This window comes from Octodon degus, unplaced genomic scaffold (genome assembly GCF_000260255.1).
Source record: "Octodon degus isolate 3935 unplaced genomic scaffold, OctDeg1.0 scaffold00115, whole genome shotgun sequence".
Classification (NCBI taxonomy): Eukaryota; Metazoa; Chordata; class Mammalia; order Rodentia; family Octodontidae; genus Octodon; species Octodon degus.
Window position 1 is genome coordinate 5,967,318 of NW_004524691.1, and position 26,020 is coordinate 5,993,337.

General features: G+C 36.0%; 1 protein-coding gene and 1 pseudogene across 1 annotated transcript in view; both read left to right on the plus strand.

Moving 5' to 3' along the window:
• The window catches only part of LOC101575222 (IQCJ-SCHIP1 readthrough transcript protein), an 890,224-nt gene that overhangs the window by 309,038 nt on the left and 555,166 nt on the right, over positions 1 to 26,020 (plus strand). The window lies entirely within an intron of this gene.
• On the plus strand, positions 9,031 to 9,334 carry LOC101574825 (annotated as a pseudogene).

Here is a 26,020-nt window from a genome sequence, read left to right on the forward strand (position 1 = left end):
TTTATTATACTTGACAAAACAATACAGCTTCTGGGAATTTATCCTTAGGACTGAATTTTTTAAATTTTTTATTCATTTTAATGAGAAAATAAAATAACAATGAAACGGCTTCAAAACAGGCTAGTATGACAGTTACAATAATTACTACTTGGCTTATTGTTGTCTTCATAGTAGTTATTCAGAGGACAAGATACAGACTACAAAAGTAGAAGATACAAACCTTTCTTCTCATGGAACTAAGAGAAAGTAGCTATATATCTATCCTAACTATTTTGTATATACATTATTTTTTTTACTACAAAAAGGTCCTTTAATTATATCCCCCTTTTTTGTTTTGTTTTGTTTTGTCAGAGATGGGTGAACTAAAGTTTAAAGGAGAAAGACAAGATTGTGCAAGAAGTTGTTCATTACTGGGCTAGTCATATAAACAAATTAGATATATATAAATATCCCAGAAACATTAAATAATTAAGTTAAATTTCTTCAAATAAATTTTTGAAAGCCAATAAAAATACAAGAATTTCATTTATCAAAATGAGAAATTAAAAGAAATATATCAAAGTCCATTTACGACTTGATCATGTATGACATGTTAGAGTAGTCCCTAGTATGAACTGTAGCTTTAAGCCTAGCAGAACTTAATTTCAGAGTTTTCAATTTGTATAGCCATCTATAGCAAGTTACATTTTCTAGGTCTCAGGTTACCCTTTAAGATGGAAAAGAATGCTCTCAGAGTCATTGTGAGGAGTAAGTATAGACAGTGCACAAGACAGTACTTGGCATGTTGATCTATTACATATGTATACATACATGCACATCATACATGTTTATCTGAGCCAAAGACAAGTGGTATTAATTATGGACAAAACCCCCTAATCTATGCTTTTAGATGGGGAGTATTTGCAGATTAATTTTTTTGAAACATCTTTATATTACACAACATATATACTATAGTAGTAACCATTGAAAAATACTTTCTAAAATAATTTTTAAAAGTTAGACTTACCTCTAACATAGACAGTCATTAGTCCAAACAGCAGAAATTTTCCAGTTTGAGCCTGATAAGTTGAAAGAGCAGTCATGCATGGGGCTAATGTTTCTATACTTTCTGTTGCTCGTGAACCTGAAGATTTTGCCATCATTCACAGTTTCATCCAAATTTCCTGTATGAATGGGGGAGTTAACCCAATTTCCATGGATAGAGTCGCAGTTATCGGCTAATGATGGTAGTATTGCCTGGGCCTTTGGATTCCTGCTCATCTGTGGAAAGTATTTTGTAGCCTTCCCAACTATCGGACAATCTGTTACTGTTTCTCTTTCTCTCCTTCAGTGTTCATTTTCCTTTTACCAGACTGGAATTGGTAAAGATGAAAATAAAAAAAGGACTCTTATGGTTATCCCTTGAGCTGAAAATAACTAGTAACTTCTTGGAATATTTCAGCTTTTAGTCCATAATTCTATTGATCTTTAAGTGAACAAATTGCAAGGTTCACAGTGCAATGTTTGGACCACAATTAAAATGAAAGCAAAAATTAATGGATTATTATTAATACCGGAAGTCATTATGATAGAATTTCATGTAGCAAGAATCAATAACGATTATCTTGGGTGTAACTTATTTTTATTCTGTAGGCCATCAAGACTCAGAAAATTTTTCAGAAAGAATAGTTTTATAAGTTTTTAACTCAAAGCAGGAATAAAATCCAACCTTCTGTGTAAGCACAAGGCTTGTCATCACCTTCTCCAGTGTGCCAGTGGGTGCCGTAGGGATGTCCAGGTCCTCTCAGCTTCCCTTTATTAGCGAGAGCATTTAATTAAACCAAGTTAATCTTTCTGCCTGACCAGGGCAACCAGCAATGAGAATAAAATTGATGGGAGATGAACAGTTAACAGCAGGAACTACATGGGAACAAGAAGGAAAACAGTTATAGTCAAAATGAAGAATATTGCTGTAGTATGTTATATTTGACATTTACTGCTGTGTCTAATAATGCAACCCTTACTTCTCTCTAGAAGCCATGTTACTTCATTATTTTGAATTTTGGAAGCTTTTGTTTTTGAAAAGTGACAAAAGTTTCAGTTCTCCATTCCTCATTAGAGTGCATATTTAATTGTGTTTCTCTATTCATTATATTTGAATGTTGCCGTTCAACAAGAGAGATGCTGGCAAGTGTCATGTAAATGGCTGTGCCTGGCTTTTCCAAGGTATTTAAAATTCTGTCGTTGTTTCCATAAGCCACAGACGGTGGGTTATTTTTCATGGACAGACAGTGCATTCTTCTCTTGGGGTTTTTATGGACAGACTGTATAAAATGATAACACAATGAATGGGGGACCAGCCGTAGTACATCAAGGACTTAAATCAGCTGTTTCAGACAGCAGCTCAATGTGGTAGAGCACATTTCAAATAGGTTTGCAGGTATAAGCTAAAACACAAAATTTCAGCATCTTTTGTGATCAATTCTTATGAACTGATAATGATATTTTTATAATAAATTAGAGCTAAGATGAAGAAGATCTCAATAATGTAAGTTCAAGTGGTGACATGAATAAAATGGATAAGCTTTCCATGCCAAAAATACAATAGAAATATTATCTTCAGAATGAGAAGGGTTTGTATTGTTACAGAAAATACAGTAAAGATGAATCTTTTAGTAACATATCATTGTCCTTTTCATGTCATGTGATAGCTTTTATGATTTTATAGCACTGTATTCACTGAATCATTCTCTTACTTCTGTGGTCTTTTATTGAAAGGGAAGTTTCTTCACTGTAATTGTTCAAAAAGAAGCTATTTTAAGGTTAATTTCTAATTAACCCTAACATGATCATAATCATTAGAGCTTCCTTTTTGTTGTTGCTCTTTTAAACCTGTTGTAGAAAAGTAGTCTAAAGTGATTTCTTAAAAGTGTCTCTAAGGACTGTGAAGAAATATCTATTTGCAATTAATGATGCAGAAAATCAAGAATTACCTCAGTTTGACAATAAAGTATATTTTTATCGGTTTGAAATTCTTTTTAATGGAAAAAATTTGCATGGAAATAATTTTTATGCATAGACTTTAATGCAAACTTTAATTTCCCACTACCTAGGTGTGATATGTGGTATACATTATTTTTCTAATGAAAATCTTAAGTTTGTATGTAGACTTTCTTTATCTACAATCACCATGCTCACATTTTTATAATTGATATTTAATAACATATATAATATAATATATATCAACACCATTTTTTCTTCATAATAAAAAGAATTTCAGCACCATATTCTGCAGGCTTCTCATTAATCATTTGTAATAATTTTGATATGTAAGAAATGATAAGGATATAATACATCAGAGAAAGTGCTGTATTTTTTACTATTTAAAACATAAAAGGAGAAAAACGCAACTTCAAACATTCATAATGTATAATGTTATTCTGATAAATCAGTTTTATTCATGCTTTTATTTATATCTCGTTCACTCCCAAGAAAGGTATAAAGTATCTTACTGTTAGGCAACCATGTAATTTAATATACAAGCTTTTGGGAGTAATCGTTAATACTCATCCTCATATCAGAGCAACAGATATAAACTCGCACTGTTCTAGAGCTATTGGAGCATCTTACTGTCCGAAAGCTCAAATACAATCAAACCTTAGTGCAGACAGTGTAAGACAAAAGTCAAAGAACATAATTGTAGTAGAAAAACATTTAAGCGTGTCTCCCTGACTTTGATCTATTTAGTCATAGCATGTGTCATTTAGTACATTGAGGGACAGGAACCTCCTGTATCACTGTTTCCTAAATCACGAGGAACACTACATTAGTCATACTAGACTAACTGCTACAATACAAAACTCCAAAATCTCAGTGGCACAAAATAATACATGTTTTTCTGGCTCACATTGCAGTTCATCACAGATTGGTAAGAGAGTGGGGGATTGAGGTTTAGAAACTAAGCAGGCAAGGGTCACTCAAATGCAGGACAAACAAGGCAGTCATGAGTGTAAGTATCCAGTTGAAGATGGGAGAAGGGAAGCTTAGGGGATCACACAGGATGTGTTATTTGTCAGCACCGCAGGTGAAAGCATCACTTTTTCACACATGCTATGGCCCAATTCTATTTCATGACCTCTGGCTGTCTACCCTGAAGGAAGGAGAAATGAGATTCGGTGAATGTATGGCCATCTCCGTCACTGTCCACCATTCTACTCATCATGTAGTCATTTCACTTTTCCTCCCAGATGCAGAGTGAAGAAATCCAAAGTCCCTTTATGGAGTTCAAAAGCTGCAAAGTTTGGCAGGTTCCCAGTCCTCTTCAGAGCTCTGGCTAAGCCAGCCATTCCGGTTTTTTTGTTTTTGTTTTTGTTTTTGTTTTGTTTTCTGTATTTTTTTTTTGTATTTTGTATTTTGTATATTTTTTTTTTGGTATTTTGTATTTTCTACAAGGTCTACAGGGTCTCACTACATAGATTGGACTCATAGTGCTCCTCCCGTGTTCAGCCTCCCAAGTGCTGGGATTACAGGTGTATGCTACCATGCCCAGTCTCAGTTGCCCTCTCAGTGCACCCCAGGGGAGGGGCCTCCAGCCCCTGTGTCTGCCTAAGCAGGTGCTTTCATTCACTGAGCTATTTGGCTGGCCCTAAACCAATCTTTCTATCATTTGGTGACTCTGACTTAGAAAGGTAAATTATCTTCTCATAAAAATCTCCTCTCTATATATCCATAGAGGATGGGATAAACACAATGGTTGACATTTTCTGCAGGAAAACCAGACAATCAATAGTCAGGTGGAAAGCATTTCTCTTATCTTTGTTTTTGTGGAACATTGCCTTATTGTTTTGCTTCAATCACAAGTGTCATATTCTTTCTTTTTTGTAGTTACTCTGGAGAAATCACCAAAGTATTTGTATCATATTAAGAACCTATTAAATCTGTTTGCTCTCTTGTACCTCAGATTAACAACCTTAAAGCTACTTAGTAAAATCCTCTGCAGTTCTTGTCATTCAAAGCATATTATGGAGTTAACACAAAGGGAGCCTCTTTCCCAGTGATTACGAGGATTATGAAAGAAGATTTATGCGCTTTGAAAGACTTGAGAAAATTACTTCCAAAGCAAGACATATAAGAATGAAAGAAATAGCATAAGAGGAAAAATTTTGGTGTCATAACATTCAAATTATTATTAGCTGGCTTTCTGTGCCTCCTTAAACTTGGATAATTGGGGTGTGTGTGTGTGTGTGTAGGTGTACGTGTGTTTATGTGTGTGTGTGTTCATGCTTAATGTATAAGTACTATAATGGAATTTACTTCATTTAGTTGGTGCAAAGACCAATGCTGCAGAGGTAATTAGGAAAATACATAAAAGTTTTATAAAAATAACTGAAGATTTCAAATCCTGAAATAACAATAGGAGAATAGTAAGTGAGTAGTTGTATTTTTAAATTTCAAATTTCTGAATGATTTTAGACTTAGAAAGTCACACCCCGAGCAGAGTTCCCATGTGCCTTGCAGTCATGCCATCTCCCTGTCATGGGGGCATGACTAACATGCCAATAGCCAACAAACAAACTTTATTTGGCTTTCATTGTATTTTCTACTAATTTATTTTTCTGTTCCAGCATGTGGCCCAAGATTTCACACTGTATTGCATTTCCATGCCTCCTTAGTCTCCACCAATCTATAACTCTTCCTTAATATTTTTTTTCTCCAACTAACCTCAAAATACTAAGTTACGTATTTTGTAAAAATACTGGTCAATGGAACCAACATAAAAAGGTACAATCATCAATTTCTCATTTTGGCCTCATCTGTAAGATGAAGTATTGTGCTAATTTTCACCTTAATTTGACCTTTTTCAGGATTAAACTGAAGTTACAGTTTCAGGAAGAATAACCAACAATATAGTGCCTGCCTCACAGTGTCCTATAAGGAGTCTTATCACTATGATGCTATTTCTAGGCACTTGGCTAAAATGATAACTGCCAGATTTCTTTAATTATTTTTCTTTTTTTTAGGCAGGAACTTTAAGAAGGCTACTTTTGGTCAGTACTTGCATATTATCTTCCACTTAAAAAACCTCCTTTTTCCTAGACTCAAGATAGTTAGTTGCTACAACCACAGAATTTTTATAGGTAAGAGACAAATGTATGAACCTGCTGTTTGTCCAGCACTCTTGTTTTATTTGAGAACAGCACTAAATCTACCCATTCTATTGCAGAGACTCACTCTGGAATAGAGTGACTCTATTAGATTTCGTCATATCTCCTCTCCTGCTAGGAATAAGTATGTGAGCAACTTTTAGTTAATGATGTATGAAGGAAAGTTGAGTATTATTGTTTTCCTAAAGAACATTTCTTTTCTCTTAGTAAAGGATGATAAGGAAAAGATAGTTTGTCTTCTACCTCTGGACATAGTCCCACTAAATTTGGACATATTGCCTGAATTGATGGCCACCATAGTTTACAGTATGAAAATGAAGCCAACAGTGCAGACAGCAGAACTGAAACTAGAAAGATCATGTGCTTGACAGCATTTCCAAGCAGTTTTCCCAATCAACCCTGGAACTAAGCCTCTCTGTGAATTTCTAGTTTTGTGTAGTAGTAAATGTTGCTATTGGGAAAACCAGTTTGAGCCTTAGCATTTAAATTACTTAAATTGAATTCAATGACTTATAAATAATAGATCGTACTTTAAAGGAGGTATGGTTGTTGTGCAAATGTATTACAACACGTTTATCTGTTATATTATTGATAGGCCTTTGGGTTATTTTCAGTCTAATCTTTTAGAAACAGTGTTTTTAGGGATATGTTAGTACTTACTTTTGGTAAATATTCCCACTTTTTAATATGCAAGCCCTAGGGTGAGTGAAATCACTGACTTATAAACTATTTGTGTTTAAATTCTAAAGATACTTTCAAATGCTTTTCCTGAATAGGATGTATCAATTTGTACTCTCATCAGAAATAAGTGAAAGTCACAGTTGCTCCGTGTCCTTGCCAAAACTGACTTCTCAGTCATTTGCTTATGCATTCTGATGCATGTGTATGGAGAGTAGTTACATTGTGACAAATGATTTCGTATGCATACTCATATATATTCATATTCATATCAATTCTGTGTAATTTCTTTGTGTTTTTATTATTTTAGAACTGCAACCCATACATAAATTCTTGGGAAGCCTTTAGAAAACTTAATATTGATTCCTTTTTAATGTCTTTATGCAGAACTTGAAAGTAAGGTGGTAAAAAAGGAGAGGTTAAACTTAAATAGAGTACATTGAAGAATAAGCTCCAATTCATTATTTTAAGGCTAAAAATTGTTTCTGTAAAATAAGTTTAATAAAATGAGACAAAACTGCTTCAAATTATGACATGTGACAAATGAAATACGCTGGTCCATGGAACCAACATAAAAAGATACAATTATCAATTTCTCATTTTGGCCTCATCTGTAAGATGAAGTATTGTGCCAATTTTCACTTTAACATTTAAAAACTCCACATATTGATTGTCATCCACACCAAACCCACTCTGAGACAGAGGGCCTTTGGGGCTTAAATTATTGCCCATAATTGCTGAAGAAAAGGAAGTAACTTGATAGCAACTTAAGATTTTTTTGGTTCACATCTGAATGTGGGAAGTGGTGATATGCCATATAGACAACCTCCTGGAGAAAAAGGTTGAACCTTCCTGTTATGCTGAAACTCAGACCACTAAGAATAAAGGTCAGTGTTGGGAATGTTATGGCCCAAAAATCTATACAAGATTGTACAAAAGAAGCACTGTAAGACAAATAATCACTTGAGCCTAAAAACTCCTGATGCAACATTTTTGCCTAGAGGTAATCTAAGTACACGTCATAAATGTCTGTGCAAGTCTGCATGTTTATTTAGGGCGTGTTTTTAAGGTCATGGATTGTGGCTGAGAACTGGATCTGATGTTTTATCCAGGGAATGCATTAGTCTTCTATTAAAATGTCGATAGGAACAACTTTTTCTGGGCATTGATGTTAATATTTAAAGTATAGTTGAATAAGCAGATAATTTATCTGACATTGAAACTTCATTTTCAATTTGTTTTGCAATTTGTTGATTTTTTTCAACATCTATTCACATATTAGTTTCTAGTTTCCAAGTAAAATTAATGAAAAAATATTTCTTCCTTTTTGATAGATGTGATTTAATCTACTCTTGAATCTGTCAAACAATATTTAGTGTAGCATTGTGGGCTTGATGTGTTGTCACACTGAGAGCATCACCTTGTGGCTCAGATATAGGCTTGGTTGGTGTTTTGGTCTGAATGTGTGTGTTCCCTTAAATTCCTATTTCAAATCCTAATCACTAATGTGTTGGAACTAGTAGATGGGCCTTTTGGGGTGATTGGATCAAAGGGCTGGAGCATTCACAAATGGATTTAGTGTCTTGACGAAAGACCAGCAGAATTGCTTTGTCCCTCTCGTCAAGAAGTTGATAGTTCATATTCAGAAAAAGGCCTTCGCCAGAACACTACTCTGCTGGCACCTTGATCTCACACTTTCAGCCGCCAGAGCTATAAGAAATAAGTTTCCGCTGTTAATAAGCCACCCAGTCTATGGCATTTTGTTATATCAGCTAAAGCTACTAAGATGTTTGGCTACATGCTCTTAGTGGTTTCCTAGGAAGGATTACATGCAGGCCCAGATCTTTTCAGCGTTCTGTCCTTAAGGACCAGATATATTTCAGATACATGATGATGAGTTCTGATTTTTCTATTAGAAATAATGGCTGGTTAAAGCATGCTAATTGCTGTTTATGAGATGCAATTTTGTTTCTATGATACTTCCTTAATATTTATAATTTCTAAAAATGTGCAAGAGAAAGTATAGAATGAGGGTGTCCCATGGAGTATCTTAGATATATTTTAGTGTCAGCTCCTTGAGAAATTCATTTACATCGCTCCCTGTCATTCAGTCAGAAAGACTGGTATCTGCCCCAAAGTGTCCACAGTTTTAGACAAAACAATTTTGAGGCACCTAACACAAAGGAGGCACTTATAACTTGGTGGAAAGATGGCAGATGACGTGGACCAGCAGCACACACCAGCACCATAGGGGAGCCGCTGGATCTCCTCACACTCAGCCTAGATGAGTGAATCTATGTGAAAATGAGGATGGACCGAGAGCTTCGAGGCAGATTACACACTTATGATCAGCATTTAAACATGATACTGGGAGATGTGGAACAAACTGTGACCACTATAGAAATTGATGAAGAGACATAGGAGATATACAAATCAACAAAATGAAATATCCCAATGCTGTTTGTCCGGGGAGACAGTGTTGTGTTAGTTGCCCTCCACTAAGAGTTGGCTGAAATGGAGAATTTGTCCTGTGTGGCAGCACTGGGCTATTTAAATGCACCAGACATTCATGGAACAAGGCTACACACCCATTGATACCAGGGCATGGCCAGGGGCGTTATTCACCAAGGAAATGAGTTGATTTGCAAAAACCTTATAATATTTTAAGTTAAGTAGCATTTTGTTTCTCTTTTAGCTTTCTACTACACATGTTCACCAAGGTGCTGAACTTCTTCAGGAGTTGGCTTGGTCTGTTATTCTTGCTGACAGTGTCTAGTGCTTTTTTCTTTTTCTGTTTTCTTTTTTGGCAGAACCAGGGATTGAACTCAGGCCCTTGCGCTGAACCATCTCCCTGAGCCTGGTTTTTTCTTTAAATTAAACTTGATGTTTCCCTTTTCACACACACACACACACACACACACACACACACACACACACACAGAAAAAAGACTTTCTGGATATTTTAATTTAAAAAAAAGAAAACTCTACTCTCTTCTTTATGAAAGTCTTTAGGGATAAGACTTTCCATCTTTTACAGTGATATGACAATATCTTCATTTCAACAGAAAACGAGAAATAAAGATTTCTGGTATTTCTATAGATGGATGAGCATACAGATGTTTTACTTTACTTCTCTAATGAAGAAGATTCTCTTAAGATAAATAATTAAGTAAAAATAATTTTGACTATTCTTTCAGGCAAGAATAAAGTAAAAAAAAAAAACACTTGTTTTCATTTTTAAAAACTTTATCCTGTTTATGCAAGCACTCAGGAAGACTGAGGCAGGAGAATTACAAGTTGGAAGCCAGTCTGGTGACTTCGCAACTTATCTAGACCCTTTATAACAATTAAAAACAAAAAGTTAGACAGTGGTAAGCAGATATAACTGAAGGCAAAGACCCTAGATTTAGTCCCAAGAACCAAAAATATCTTTTATTAGCTTTTAATTTGATTTTTCAAAAATTTGAGCTATTTGAAGAAGGCAAAATTATCATGTACTCAGATAAAATAGAGAAGGCACCTTTAGAGTGTTCTAAACAATGACATTTGTCCTAAACATTGTTATCAAATTTAGAATTTTCAACATTTCTTTTCATTATTCTGTAGTTTGTCTCTTTACTTTGTTGGTTCTTTCCTTCACTGTGAAAAACTCCATAACTCTGCCTATGACTTCCAGAGTTTTATCTGTTTTATCTTTGAGCAGATTAAGTGCCTGTCTCATAATACCCAAGTCTTTGATGCACCTCTATGTACTTTAGTACATAGTGATAGATTTATGTCCTGAGTCCGTTTTCTGCTTGTGTGTAAACACTAATCCCAGCACTAGCTGGTAAAGTAGCTAAATTTCCTCCAACAAAGGGATTTTTAGATCCATTGTTAAAAAATTCAATGACTAAATGCACTTCACCCTGTTTCTGTGTCCTTCATTCTGTTCCACTGATCTACATGTCAGATTTTGTACCAGTACAGTGCAGTTTCTATCACTATAGCTTTCATTGTACTTTGAAATCAAAGACTGTGGTTGCTCTTGTTGTCTGAGATTGCCTGTGCTATTCTGGATCTCTTCTGGTTCCATACAAATTTTAGAATTTCTTGTTCTAAGTAAATAAGAGAGAAAATGTACAATAGATACTGTTAATTGGGACAAAAATGTTCAAAAGAAAAGATAAACTATGATGGGGGAAAGGAGAAAGGAAGAACAGAGAAATATATGCATACACAGAATAGTTAAGATAGTTACACAGCTAGTTTCTTAGTTCACTGGATAGAAAGTTTTGTGCTAATATTCATTGGCCAAGCATTGGCCGTGACTCATCCACATGGCTGACACTGACAAAGGTTCTACAATCTGAGGTACAGGATCTCAGGATAAATCCTGAGGGCATTTCACTGACCTTCTCAGACCGAAAAGCTACAACTCTTGTTGCACAGGTCCTGCTTTACCCTGGTCTTAACCATCCAGTAGAAAAGTATGAAGACGAAATATAGGAAGTAAAGCCATGTTGTTGTGTTGAGCTGTGGGGGACTCAGGTCAATAATTTCTGACATTGCCAGTTAAACAGAAGACCCAATGCTATTATGGGCTATTGGACTCTTTTAGAATATTTTGCTGAGTTTACACACCTATAATATTCAACAACGGAACTTAAAAAAATTGGGGTATAACTATGAATGTCCATTTTGTATCTCTGTATTCAAAGTGGTTGGGATAGATATATAGTTGCATTCTCTTAATGAATAGAATGATGTTTTCTAATGGTGTTTGTAAGTAGGATCACAAGTCTGCATCTTGTATAGCAATTAACCACTAAGAAGAATATATGCAGTGTATTATTTCTTGAAACTGTACTTTCAATTTGATTTGAAACTGTCTCATTGCTATATGTTTATCAATAAAACTTTGAAAAGAAAAAAAAGAAGAAAAAAAGAGAAAGTTTTGTGCTAATATTGTCTAGACAAGACATCATGCCTGTATCTTCTGGTCTGAGTAACTGCTAGGAAGACAGCAAACGCAGCGTACCCACTATCGCAACTGTCCTACTGCTACTTTCATTGTTACATTTATCTGTTTATTCTCTCTAAAATAAAAAGAAATTGCTTTTTTTAGTTCTGTGAAGCATGCTCTTGGTGTTTTCCTTGAGATGGGATTAAATCTACATATCAATATTGCCAGTATGGTCAATTTGACAATATTACTTCTGCCTATGCAGGAACATGGGATGTCTGTCCATTTTCTGATGTCCACTTTGAGTTTTACTTTCAGAACACTAGTTTTCATGGTAGAGGTCCTTCATGTCCTTCAGTTAATTTATAATTGTTTAGCTTTTAGATGCCATTAGAAATGGCATTGCTTTCCTAATTTCTTCCTCAGTGAGTTCATTATTGGTGTAGAGGAATGCTATATATTTTGTGTGTTGATTTGGTGTCCTGCTACCTTGCTGAATTTGTTTATTAGTTCTAGAGGTATCTTTTGTGGGATTTTTGTGTCTTCTGTATGGAGGATAATATCATCTGCAAACAGGGATTATCTTACTTCTTCTTTTCCTATATGTATCTCTTTTATTTTTCTTGCCTGATTGCTCTGTCTAGTGTTTCATGTACTACACTGAATGGGATTGTAAATAGTGGCATCTTTGTCTTGTTTTATTTTTATTTTAGAGGGCAAGCTTTCAGCTTTTTCCCAGTTAATGTGTTAACATTAGGCTTGTCAAAAATGGTTTTTAAGCTGATTGCAATAAACTCCTACGCCTATTTTTCAGGTTTTTTAAAAATTTTGAGTGAATTTTAAATTCTGTCAAAGGCAATTTTCATATCTACTGTTTTGAAATGTCATGTGAGTTTTGTCCTTGCTTCTGCTTATATGCATATTACATTTATTGGTTTATATATGTTGAGTCATCCTGGCATGCGTGGAATAAAGCCTTTTTGGTATAATCTTTTTAATAATTGCTTACATTTATTTACCAGTTTCTTATTAAGGATTTCTGCATCTACACTTATTAAAGAGATTGGCCTGTAGTTTTCTTTTTAGTTGGGTATTGTCTGGCTTTGGAACCAAGTTTATCCTACCTTCCAAGAATATGTATGTTTTGAAATATTCCTTCCCTTTCAATTTCATTGAAGAGTTTAGGGAGCACTAGCACTATATCTTCTGTGAAGTTCTTACAGGAATCAGCAGTGAATACATGATCCATTGAGTCTTGGTCTTTTCTTGTTTGGTAGTTCTGTTTCTGTTTCTCTTTTCTTTCTCTCATTTTGATTTACTGCTATGGGACTGTTTAGGGTTTTTATCGCTTTTGGCTCAGGCTTGGAATTCAAAGATCTAGGAATCTGTCCATTTCCTATGGACTCTCTAATTTATTGAAGTACAAGTTTTCAAAAGTTAGTAATAATCTTTTGGAGTTTAGTAGTGTATGCTGTCATTGCACCTTTTTCATTTGTAGTTGCATTGATATAGGTTCCCCCTATTTTGATAACTTTGGATAAGGGTTTCTCTATTTTGTTCATTTCTTTTAAAGAACTTGCTCTTTGATTCATTGCTTCTGTGTATATTTTAGTCTGAATTTCATTAATTTCTACCTAATCTTTATGAATTCCTTCCTTGTAATAGCTTTGAATTTATATTCTCATTTTTCTAGAACATTGAGGTCTATCATTTGGTTATTTATTTGGGTTCACTCTGTTTTCCTCCTATGGGCATCCACAGCAATAGCCTTCTTTCTTAGGACTACTGTCATTGTGCCCCACAGTGTAGTGGATTTCTAACTGGTAGTCAGCTTGTTATATAGCTGAATTGAACTGGCATGGACCTGGGTGTGGAAGGCTCACCTGAGAATTATTGCCAGCAGCATAAGAGACAGAACTGAGAAGACACTGGGACACTGTTAGGCATGCTGTTTGGAGAAGCTGTTGATCCTCCTGGGATGTTCGTGCTGGCTTTCCTGATGAACTTGGCTGTTCTTGTTGGAAGAGGAGTTTGGGACCTTCACTGCTGCTGAGAATGGCTGTCGTTCATTTTGGGGGGAACTCTGGTCTTCATCTTGAGCATCACTTCCTGGCTCCAGAGGAGAAATAGTGCGTTGCTCAGTCTCATGGAGAAGACTGTCACATTGGCTTTCCTGATGGGAACTCTGCTTCCCTCATCACTGGAGGAGCTTGGTGCTTCACTGTTGCTGAGGATGGTTGTGGTACCTCTGGGGGAGCTCTGGTGCTTCCCTTGAGCATTGCTTCCTGGCTTCACTTCAGATTCCTCAGCTTGCTAGCACAGATCCTTCATCTCACTAGCATAGACTTTCTAACTTCTACCACTGAAACTTTGGGCCTTTCCAGCACAGATCTGTGAAGTGGGCCTCATGAGATTTTGTCACGGGTTTTACACCTCCTGTTGGACTTGTGGGAGGCATTGTTATGGGCTCTAGGTTTTCAGCTGGCCTCATGTAAGATATTAGAATCTAGGCCCTCAGCTAGAGTGTTTAGCGTTTATGTGTGTGCACAGATTTTCTGCTCCCCTTGTATATGATTCTTTGGGTGATTCATTATAAAATATTATAAAATGTGTTCTACATTGCATTCCTTTGTAAAACCCCAAACCATGACACAGAGGTTCTGGAACATTGTACTATGCTAGCACTATCATTTGATCATATAATTGATCTAGCTTCTTCTGTGGCCCTTTGATCACTTAAGAGTATTTTGTTTAATTTCCAAATATTTGAGTAATTTCTGTGGTTTCCTTTATTATGTATTTCTAGCTTGATGATATGTGTGTGCCAGATAATTCTGATTCTTTTACATTTACTTAAGCATGCTCTTTTAGCTAGTATGTTGTCTATTTTGGAGAATCAACCCTGTGTTGCTGACAAAAAGTTTATTCTGTCGATGTTGGGTAGAACACCCTATAGATATCTATTAAGTCCATTTGTTCAAAGGTATCTTTCAACTCTGTTGTTCCTTTATTAGTTGGTTTTTTTGGCATAGTTAATCTATTGTGAAAGTTGGGTATTTAGGTCTCTCACTATGAATATATTGTTTATTTGATCTATTCTGTCCAATACCATTTATTTATGAATTTTAATCAAAGATTAAACAAACACATCAGTGTTTGGTGTGCATGTATATATGATTGTTACCACTTTCTGTTGAATTTTTCCATTAACTGGTATGTAGTGACAGTGACTTTCTTTATTGTTCTAATGAGTTACAGGTTAAAGTCCACTCTGCCTATCACAATACAATAGTTACTTCTTATTTTTAGACTCCTATTTTATGAAATATTTTTCCATCTTTTGATTTTTAATCTATTAATTTATGGTTATATTAAATGTGTTTCTTATATGGAATGCATAGTTGAACCTTTTTTGTCACCCAGTCTGCTGATCTCTATCTTTTGATTGGAGAGTTAAGATCATAAATATTAAGAGTTATTATTGAAAGATATTATATTGACTTAGTCCTTTCAGTGCATTATTTTTCTTTTGTGAATTCCTTTATCTTTTTATTTGTGCAATGACATACCCTACTAGAGGGATTTAGTCCAGACCAGTTTCCATTGTTGGTGCATTATGTCTGTGTAGGATGTCCTTGAGAGTTCTTTGGAGTACTGATTTGGTGGTTGTGAATTTTTTAAGGTGTTATTTGTCATGAGATGTACTTATTTCCCCATCAATTTTGAAGGATAGTTTTCAGGATTTATTAGTCTGGGTAGAATGTTGGGTTTTTTAGGGCTTGAAACACTTACTTAAAGCTCTCCTGGCCTTTAGTGTTTGAGCAGTCTGCTGAAACCCTAATGGGTTTACCTTCCTAAGAGATTTGCTGCTTTTCTCTAATAGCTTTTAAGACTCTCCTTTTGCTGAGCTTCTGGAAGTTTGATTGTGATGTATTGTGGAGAAGTTCTTTTCCAGTTGTGGCTATTTGATGTCCTCTATGCCTCACTTACCTGTGCATCGAATTCTTTTCCCATATGTGGAAAACTTACAGTGATGATTTGTGTGGAAAGACACTTTGATTTCATGTGTGTTACATTCTTAATTTCTTTAACTTAGTCTTCTTTGCTTCATCTAGCAACTGTTGAATCAGTTTTCTTTCCTCTCTCATTGTTAACATATTTCCATGTACATGGTTATTTGCACGAACGGTATTTCTCATTCCAATACACTCTCCTCAGTCACTCACTTCTGTTGCCCATGCTTGCAGTAGACTTGTTTATCTCCTGTATTTCTGTTTGGTACATTTTCATGGGCTTTTCTTACTTATTGCTAAATTTGTTATTCATATTTTGAATTGCTTTGGTTAGAATGTGTACTTATTTTGGTCTGTTTCTAATTTCTTGAAAAACATAAGAAGCTGTGGGATCTCAGTCTAGCTGTGGAATCTCTAGTTGTACCATAAGCCAGCTCTGTTGTTAGGTTGCAAGCAATTCTTCCCATGCCAGTACCACCTGGAGTGCAAATGTCATTGCTACTCTGGCACCACCACGGGATATGACTATGCCAATGGTCAAGAGAAAAAAAAATCCTTCAACTTATGTTGTGGGCATCCAGCTGAGGTCGTTCTTCAGTAAAGACCCCACTATATAACTCAGTCCAAAGGAATGTGCGATGGGAACAGTTTGCTCTTCACTAGGTATAAGAATTATCTGGAATATTGTTAAACATGCTGACTTTCAGGAATCCGTACTTTTAACAGCCTTCTTCCCTATCGTTTCCTGCCTCTGTAGTGCAGGATGCAGAGCATGTGACTGATACGTAAGAAACAGTTTGATTTCTGGTCTTCCATGAGGATAGAGACTGGTGAGAGCCAGTAACAATATTTTCTTATAATAATGTTTACAAGGGCACTTCATTGACTACCACTGATAATTTGGACATCATTCCCTTTGCTATCCCCACTCCAGCTATAACTACTCTATTGACACAGCAGCATGCCTGACTGTGGAAGATTAGAAGGATGAGACATAATTTATTAAATTGGTTTCTCTACACAAAAAAATTAACCATGAAATTATTATAATATGTTGCCATATCTTTAAGGCTGAAATGATAAATTGATTCAAGTGGGGATTTTTTGAAAATCTAATCTATTTTTATTTCACACACTGCAAAAGTTAAAATAAAAAATCAATTATATGTATTTTAAGTAATAGATAATCAGACATAGAATATAAAATGTAAGAGATTCCAAGGATATAGGAAAACTAATGTTGCATCCTGTTTTTATTTTTCAGATTTCTAGTTCACTTTCCCTGAATAATTGTTCTTAATTATTTCTTGTGAAGTGACTTAAAAATGTCGTGACATCTATTGTTGTATACAACACACATTGCTCTGTACACATTTTCTAGTTTTAAAAAAATTTGTGTTGGTGGCAGAATTCTACATATATACATATTTACCTTTCTTTCTTGTTAATACTTGTATATTATTCCATTTGTGGATGGGCCAAATTTGTGTAAGCAATCTTGTACGGATAGACATGTGAGTTATTTTCACTCCTTTGCTATATTAAGCAATTCTGTAACAAATATAGAAAAGCAAGGTTTATTTGACCAGAGTTGGATACTGTAAGGAGGTCAGCCACTATCACCTGTGTTTGACAGAGTATCAAATGGTGGCAGAGGAGAGGAGAAGCTTTTACAGTGGAAAATGCTTTCAAATATAAAGGCCAATTAGAGTCTGCTGGTGTGGGATTGCTTTTGGTGAGAACTGGGAAATCTCTTGTAATTGGTTAGGAGTACATATAAGGTTTGCTGTGATTGGTCCTAAATTGGACAACATTATGTTAGTGTTAGTCCTTGATCAGTGCCTGACATTTGGGGGTGTTACAGGAGTTCTTCTTTAATTTTTTGGACTGTTATCAGAGACAATAATTTGATTTCTCGAATGTCTGACTCATAGCAGGCAGGTTGTTGCAGGTTGTGGGCCAGGGTTCTATTTTTATTTATGATCCAGCCATTCTCCAGTGTGTATACAGTCTCTCAACACAAATATGAATATATTTATAAGATACATTCCTAAAAATGTGTTTCCTGATTCAAACATATATGTCATTTAATTTATATTTGTATATTGACAGATTGATTCCTCAAAGCTTGATAAATTTATCATTGTGGGGATACAACAGGATGTATAACCACATTTTTCATCTTTGCCTGCCTGGTAGATAAAAAAATAATATCTTATTTATAGTTGAGGTTGAAAAATGTGTGTGTGTGTGTGTGTGTGTGTGTGCACGCGCACGCGCGTGCGTGTGTGTGTGTGTATATTGTCATGTATTTTCTTCTTAGTAAATTGTCTATTCGTGTTTCTGGTATTGGAACATTTTAAGTTCTTTCAGGCCAGGAAATGTATGAATAAGAAAGTGGGTGTGAAGAATTTGGTATTGTTATCCTGAAAATTAAACCTAGAATCAGGAAGGGTATGTCTGAGATTTTGGATAATATAAACATTAGAGAAATTAAAGGGCCACTCTTTAAATTAGCCCATCTCCTAATTAGCACCCATCTCAAAAGATCTATTTCTCTCACAGCAAGTGATAATAGAGGAACAAATAGAGTTGGTAATGGAGGTAGAGTTTAAATTTCAAATTGCAGCTCAAACAGCTCAAGAAAGCCAGCTATTGCATGAGAAATTGAATTGTCACTTATCTGAGTGGTCTAAAAATAAGTAAATGCAGAAAAAGATATCATCTTAGATTTTTACCTGCATGCTATTCTTTCAAATCATTTTGACTAAGTATATTTTTATTTAGAAAGTATTTCCATTTTCACAAAGTTGCATGTGCTACTGTTTTATGACTTAGGCTAAATAATGTTCAATAAATTATCATTGATTTGAGTTTCTGAGTCTGTATCAATTTGGTGTGTTCCACACAATACAGAACATGTCCACCACTGTGCCAATTTTTGGAGGGAACTGAAACTCTATTGTCATCTCTCCAAATCATCTTAATTATTAGGATAAGAATTATAAATAATTCTTTCAGCAGCACTCTTACTTTCTCTTCAGCTCTTTATACACAGATTGATGGGTAAAGCCATACACATATTTGTATTCTGGAAGCAAATCATAAATCATTCATCTGTAAGTATGCACCACAATCTTTGCTATTTGGAGAGAGCTGAGGCATACGCACCCATATGTACATGAACAGATACACAAATACACATACATGTCCAATCAGCTGTTCTCTCAGAAAATTGTTTCAAAATTCCCATGTGAGAAAGTGAATTTTCAGGCTGGCGAGATGGCTCAGTGGTCTAAAGCACCTACTTGGAACAAGCTTGGCAAAGCACAGGGACCACGGTTCAATCCCCCAGCACCACATGCCAGCCAGCCCCGCCCCCTGGTGGGCTGAGCTGGCCACACACACACACACACACACACACACACACACAATAAATAAATAAATAAATGTTTAAAAAAATAAATGTTAGAAAGTGAATTTTCATGGGCAAATTAAAAACTGAGATTTCTGTCTTACTCTTCTTTTAGATCCCAGTATCATATATTTGTAATACATGTATTGTCTTTGAGTCAAAAAGAATTTTGATAACTATGAATTGATTTTTACCTCACTAATGCCCTGTATTAATTTCCAGTCTTCTTTGTTGTGAATTCTCTCTAAAGCATCTGAAACTGGTTAGAGGAAAGTTGTATTGTTTTTCCATTGTTTTTTAAAGAGAAAGAAGATAAAACATATTTTTTTTCATTCAGATGTATTTTTACTGTATATTTTCTTTTCATATTCCTAGTTTGGAAATAAAGGGACCACTTTCCTCCTAAAATGTTAATACTCACAATAGAATTACATGTGGAAAGGTTTGGGTTACTGTAGTCATGGACTTGCATCACTGAAGTGCCTGTACTGGTTCATCCTTAGGTTCTAACAGGGAACAAGTGGGTTCTTACAAAGGGCCAGGCATTGTTTTAAGAGAGTTTATGTATTTATCTATTTACTTATCGGAATAACCTAAACTTATTTGTTGTGTAATATCATTATTTCCATTTTATAGATGATGACACTGAGACACAGAGAGCTACTAACCTATCTAAGGCCATAAACAAATGGCAGAACTAGGATTAAAAATCAGTGAAGACTAACTCTTCACATCTGTGTTCCACATCCTAAATTCACTCTTTTTCTTGTGATAATACAGTTTACTTGATAAAATCTTCTTATTTAGACCTATGGGTGCAGTTAGCTAAGTATAACCTATTGAATGTTGATCCTGAACTCAATATTAGTCTAAGCACTATTATTTTATCCTATTGAGTAAACTAAATATTCTAGAGGTATATCAAGTAATGCTTTGGCTAAGCAGATATAAAACTCATTCTCTTACATGATTTTTCTACATACATTTAACCACTATAATTATGTCCAAGCATTATATTATGAGTCAACTTCTCCATTTCTCCATCTGTCTGCCCTACCTTTACCCAGAGTAACCCATTTTTGAGCCTAATTTTTCTATTAAGTAAATACTAAGACATGGTAATTATAAAACTGGTACATATCATAAGAATGGTGAAGATCATAGATTTGCTTAACAAGATATTATTTTTCTATGTATATTATATTTATTTGATCCTCATAAAACCTTCCATATCCCCTTCAGTTTCTATTATTATTTTATGAATGAGGAAGCTGAGAGATGAAGAGGAAAGTAATACATTCAGAACTAATATTTGTTAAATATAGAACTGCACTGAGTATTTTCATAAAGCTAATTTTGGTTCCTTCTACAAAGAACTGCAATAAGACTGTGAGACTGTAATCCCATTTTTCTTTCATACCGAGTAGACCCAGGTACCATTTTATAACTTCAGAGTCCAACCCTTAAGATTATTACAGAGATCCTGGAAAAGTTTATAAAAACAAGAAACTGAAACAAAAGAGAAAGGAATTAGTAGTATTTACACCAATAAAAAAGATTAAAAGTTAGTTTTAAAAGGATGATTGATGATGTTAAAGGTCTCACTTTATATGAAAGAAAAAATGACTCCACTTAAATGTTCCTCAGTAAAAAAAATCACTGTCTTGTAAAATCAATTACTGTAAAGCCAGTTTACCTACTAGAGTGATGACTTGAAACTGCAGAAGGTCAGAAAGGTAGAGGAAGAAGGACCCAGGGGTTGGAACTGGGCCACTGTGACTGATTTTCCAGCTCAACAGCTCAACATGACTGTGGGGGAAATAGTAACCTTTTCCCTTCATCTTCATTATTCAAATGGAAATATTAACACCTATTCAAAATAAGTACTCAAAAGTTCCTGGGCACTGAGTACTGGAGGATTTTTAGCTCAGTACCTGGGATGTTGTAAGTGGCTAGTAGTTCATTTTTTGCTTTTGGTTAACTAGAGGACTTTCTATCAATCTGGAAATTTAGGCAAAACTAAGATTGTTATCAAAGATTTTAAGTCAAACTATAAAGAACACAAACCACAAACCTCAAAGCTTTTCAATTTGGCAGAATTTCTTTAATTAAAGGTCTTGGTAACATGGCAGTTGGGGGGATGGGAGCCATAGTAAATGTGTGTGGCATAATTTCATTGCAAATGCAAATTAGTTTTACTGTCATTTGCTAGCAGCCCACTGTTTATAATAACTGTTCATAATGAATCAGGCTGATATCTTGTTCATACATTTTCCCTGGAGGATTTAGTAACTCTGTTTCTATGTTTTGTGGTTACATGCTGTGGAATGAGACTCTGGTGGAAATACAATCCTGTTTTATGGCCTCTGTAGAAATGAGAAGCAGGAGGAAAAATCAAAAGAAGCAAATTAGTGGTCAGAAAGATTTCCAAGACAAAGAGAGATGCTCTCTACTAGCCTGATGGTATATGTGGAAGATGAGAGATGGCCCAAGAAGTCTCTGTATGAGGAGTGTTTGAGCAGAATTAGAAATCAAGCAAAAGCTTATGATTACTTAGAGAGAAGCCTTGGATGACTTGAACTAAAGGAATTGTGTCCAACTCAGCAAATACTTACTATACCAACTCTGTGCCAAACACTTTATAAGCTTCAGAGCTATAGCATCCAATATGGTAGACATTAGTCCCATGTACCTATTTGAATTTAAATTATTTAACATTAAATTGCTTAATATTAAAGAAAATTAAAAATTCAGTTCTTCAGCTGCAGCAACCATGTTTCAAGCTACAGAACATGTGACAAGTGACTACTATATTGGACAGCACAGAATAACATCTCATACATTATAGATAATTCTGTTGGATACAAAGGCTAGTGTATACAGTATAGATGGATAACCAAGAAACCAAGCTTGGCCTTTAAGAATTTACAGCAGACAGACAAATGCATAAGTAAATTAGTTCCAGGAGTTGTGATATGAGTTTGTCAGTCTATTGCTGTGGGTTCTTAAGATACAGTAAGGAAATTTCACAGTGATGCTGGTCAAATATGATAGGATGAAGGAAGAATATCTTTCCAGAAAAATCGATATAGAAGATGGAAATACCATCTCAGTTAGAGAAGATGGCTAGTGCTTCCCTAAGTGGAAAAATAGAAGAGAGCACTGCAAGCAGAAGCAGTGGAGGTCCACGGAAAGACCCCTGGTGCCATCCTACTGAAGTGTCAACCAGGGCAAAGCCAAACACGTAGGTGCAGCCAGAGTGGCCGAGTTTGGGTCTGAACTTTGTCCTGAGGGCAGTGAAGAATAGGTGAAGGGATTTAAACACACAAACAAAACAATGTGTGATGAGATTCCCATGGAATGAAATTCATTTCCTGTCAGTACAATATTTTGAATTCTGCACATTTCACTGTCTTTGGTCAAGGTTTTAATATACAAAATGAGACTTGGCTCCAGCTTATAGAGATTATACAACACGAAGATGTAATGTGAGTAAAGCAGCCAGCAGAGTCTCTCGCATGCAGGAGGTGTCCAAAAAATCTTCGATGCTTTCCTTTGGGTTGTGTGTTTGCAAGAGAAAAAATGAGTGAGACCTGTCTGTGCCTTTAGAGAGCTGGATGTCAAGTGCCAGTAGGTCTGCATAGATGCTGAGGGCCAAGACGCAAGTACTTATGGTGAATAAACACAACACACACACAGCATACCAATATATCACACACAATACATATCATGCACACACAGACACACAAACACACAGTTTCTTGCCCTAAGCAGACATAGTCTAAGCTGTGAAGGAAAAGGCTAGTATAATGTGATCTGTGGGGAGACTTGTATACAATGAATTTTCAAGGAGAGCATGAACGTCCAAAGGCAACAGAGTACTGATGGACTAATGAGCAGGCAATGTGGCAAGACAGCAAGAAAGCAAGTAGGTCCCTGGCATGTTCATGAGGTAGAGTGGAGCCTGCAGGGACGCAGCGGCCCAGCTTCCTCACTCTGAAAGGCCATCTTGAGTGGTAGCTGAGTTCCCTGGCAGGAGAGAGGATGAAAAAGGGCACAGAGGGAAGGAGTTCTGGGTGAGGGTTGTGGAGGCCCACTGTTTATATAAAGGCTCTCTGTATTCAGACTTGTATCGCACCCTGCTTCTTTCCCATGGTCATGATCAAGTTTACATTTTTAGTTTCTAAAATGTTCTGTTTTCTCTTAACAATTGAAAATTACTTTTAGATAATGAATTAGCATTCCACTTCTGCTTGTGAATTTATAGCATTGTTTCCCAAATACAAATCCTCAACTCCCACATGCAACAGGGAGTAAGAGTTGGGGGGAAGCTACATGCTCAGTATTTTTTTAAACAAACTAACTTTTCTGTCAAATCAGGGTAGTAAGAGTGGCTGCATTCTATTGGTTGAAAGCTCTGGATAGTATTTTTAAATCGCCTATTAGTAAAGCACTGGAAAGCTAATTATAAATATTTGTCACTGTCATACTGCATAAAATCTTCCACATTGCTTTATCCATAGAGGGAGCCTTGCAAGGGACATGAGGAATTGAACAGACTGGGGGTCATTAGACTGTGGCAAGACCATTGTGGTGCATGGAAGGGCCACACGAGCCTCTGAAGCTATTGAAAGTGAGTCACAGGGATGTGTGCTTTCCAGTTTCTCCTGATCTTTAGGAGAGACTGTTCTCAAAATCTGCATAAGTCAAGAACTCCTTTACCTATTTCTTTGGGTTGCTTGGAAATATACCTGGAGAGATGGCATCTTGTAAGACTGCACACCAATCTGGATATGATGTGTCATGAGAAACGTAGTGAGAACAGCAGACAACTTTGTCTATAAAAACTGTGAGACCTTTTATAGTCCTAAGATTCTAAAGTTAAGTTTTCTTCAAGTCAAATTAGTATTTTGTTTGTATTTTCCTTTTGGTGCAGTTGAGGTATTTTAATAAATTTTCAATTTAGAACATTCTACTTAAACTTTTTAATCTTTGTGGATTTATGGTATTGCAATTCCACTGTCAGAATGACAGATACTGGTATGTATTTTAAGGTAATCTTATATGATTATTTTTCAGTACACTGTATCAATCAATGCTCTGACAGGCCATAAAATGTTACAGCTCATAAAGAACCAGTAAATACTCAATTTTCAAGGTACAGCAGATGAACTATAAATTAAATTGATTGCATAACTAGAAAATAATTAGTTCAGTATTTCTGGACAACTTTGAGAACTTTCCTACACATATTATTGTTTAAAAATATCTTGGAACCTATTAAGGCTGTCTAGCTCTCACAATTTGCTTGAATTTTTTTCCCCTTTTACTTTATGGCTTAATAGGATTCCTCTACTTCCTTCCTCAACATGAGCTTTTTCCTTTCTCTGGCTTCAGCTGCATGCTATATGAACATCTAAGTTTATATCTCCTCCTAAGATCACTTTTTGCATACCTATGTGCTTCAGTGTCTTTTTGCTATGTCTTGGTGGCATTTCCCTATAAGTAGATTCTGAGAAAGGGTTTGAATGAAAATGATTGATTCAAACAGATGTCTCCAAAAACTTTAATGCAGGCATGAGGAAGTGATGCGAGTTTCAGGGGTGGATCATGAAGCCGGTTGCCACTGGGGGCACATGCCCAACTCTGACATTTCATAAGATAACTTAGATTCATTCTCCCCTGAGGAATCCTCCAAAGGAACAGAGACCAGGAATATTTGTCCTTCAGATCCATCTGTCATTATCCAAAGGCTGTTTTCAGGGGATGTTAGCTCACCATCTTTTTCCTGTGCGAAAGGAAGACAGCACTCACAGAGAAAAATGATAGGTATTTGCACTGAGAAGGGAGGACCAAGGAGATTTAGACAGCACACCCACAGTACCTGGAACTGATATTTCCACATGACCAAGGCTCACCCATTTTTCCTCTGCATTAGATCCTGTCTCAGTTACTTTTCTCTCCCTGATGAGACAAAATATCTGATACCCAAAATTAAAGAAGAAAAGTTTATTTAACTCATAGTTTGTGGAGGTTTCATTCTGTACTCAGCTGGCGTGTAAGACAGGGTGGTTCATGGCGGTGGCAAACATCAAAACAGCAAGAGCGAAGGAAGAGTGGAGCAGAAGGGAGAGCACGCCTCACCCCTCCCTTACTGCAGCCCAGTGATCCGCCCCAGGCCCGGTGCAGCACTCACACCCATAGTCACAGCATCGGATCATGAATTAATCACAAACTTTTGAAGTTCACCCCATAACTGCATGAGGCTTTGGGGAAACATCTAGACACAAAACATGACAGATCCTAACTCTTTCCACCCTTTTCTTACCATTGGAACCAGTGGCAGTACATTACTTTGGGCTTTCCTTATTTTGTGCATACTTTCTTGCATTAATTTCCTACTTATGACCTATTTTTCTACCTCAAGTCATGTCAACATACAATCCTTCCTCTTTCCTGGAGCCAGAGTGAGTGTTCCAAAATGTAGATCCAACCATGACTCTTCGCTGCTAATGCCTTCAATGACAGCTGGATGTGGTGGTGCACACCTGTAACCCCAGTGCTCTGTGAGGCTGAGGTTCAATCTCAGTCTGGGCAATTTACTATATTAATGGGATCCTGCCTCAAAACAAGAACTAAAAAGGATTGGGGGTGTAGCTCTTTGCAAAGGCTCTGAGCTCAGCTCTCATTACTGCAAAAAGAAATTACCAATGACATTGCAGGCCACTGCAGATCGGGAGAACCTGTGCGGTATAAGCCTTTACAGTACCACACTTCCTGTCTCATGCCACTTCATCCTCCTCTTCATCCACCAAACCTGCAGCCA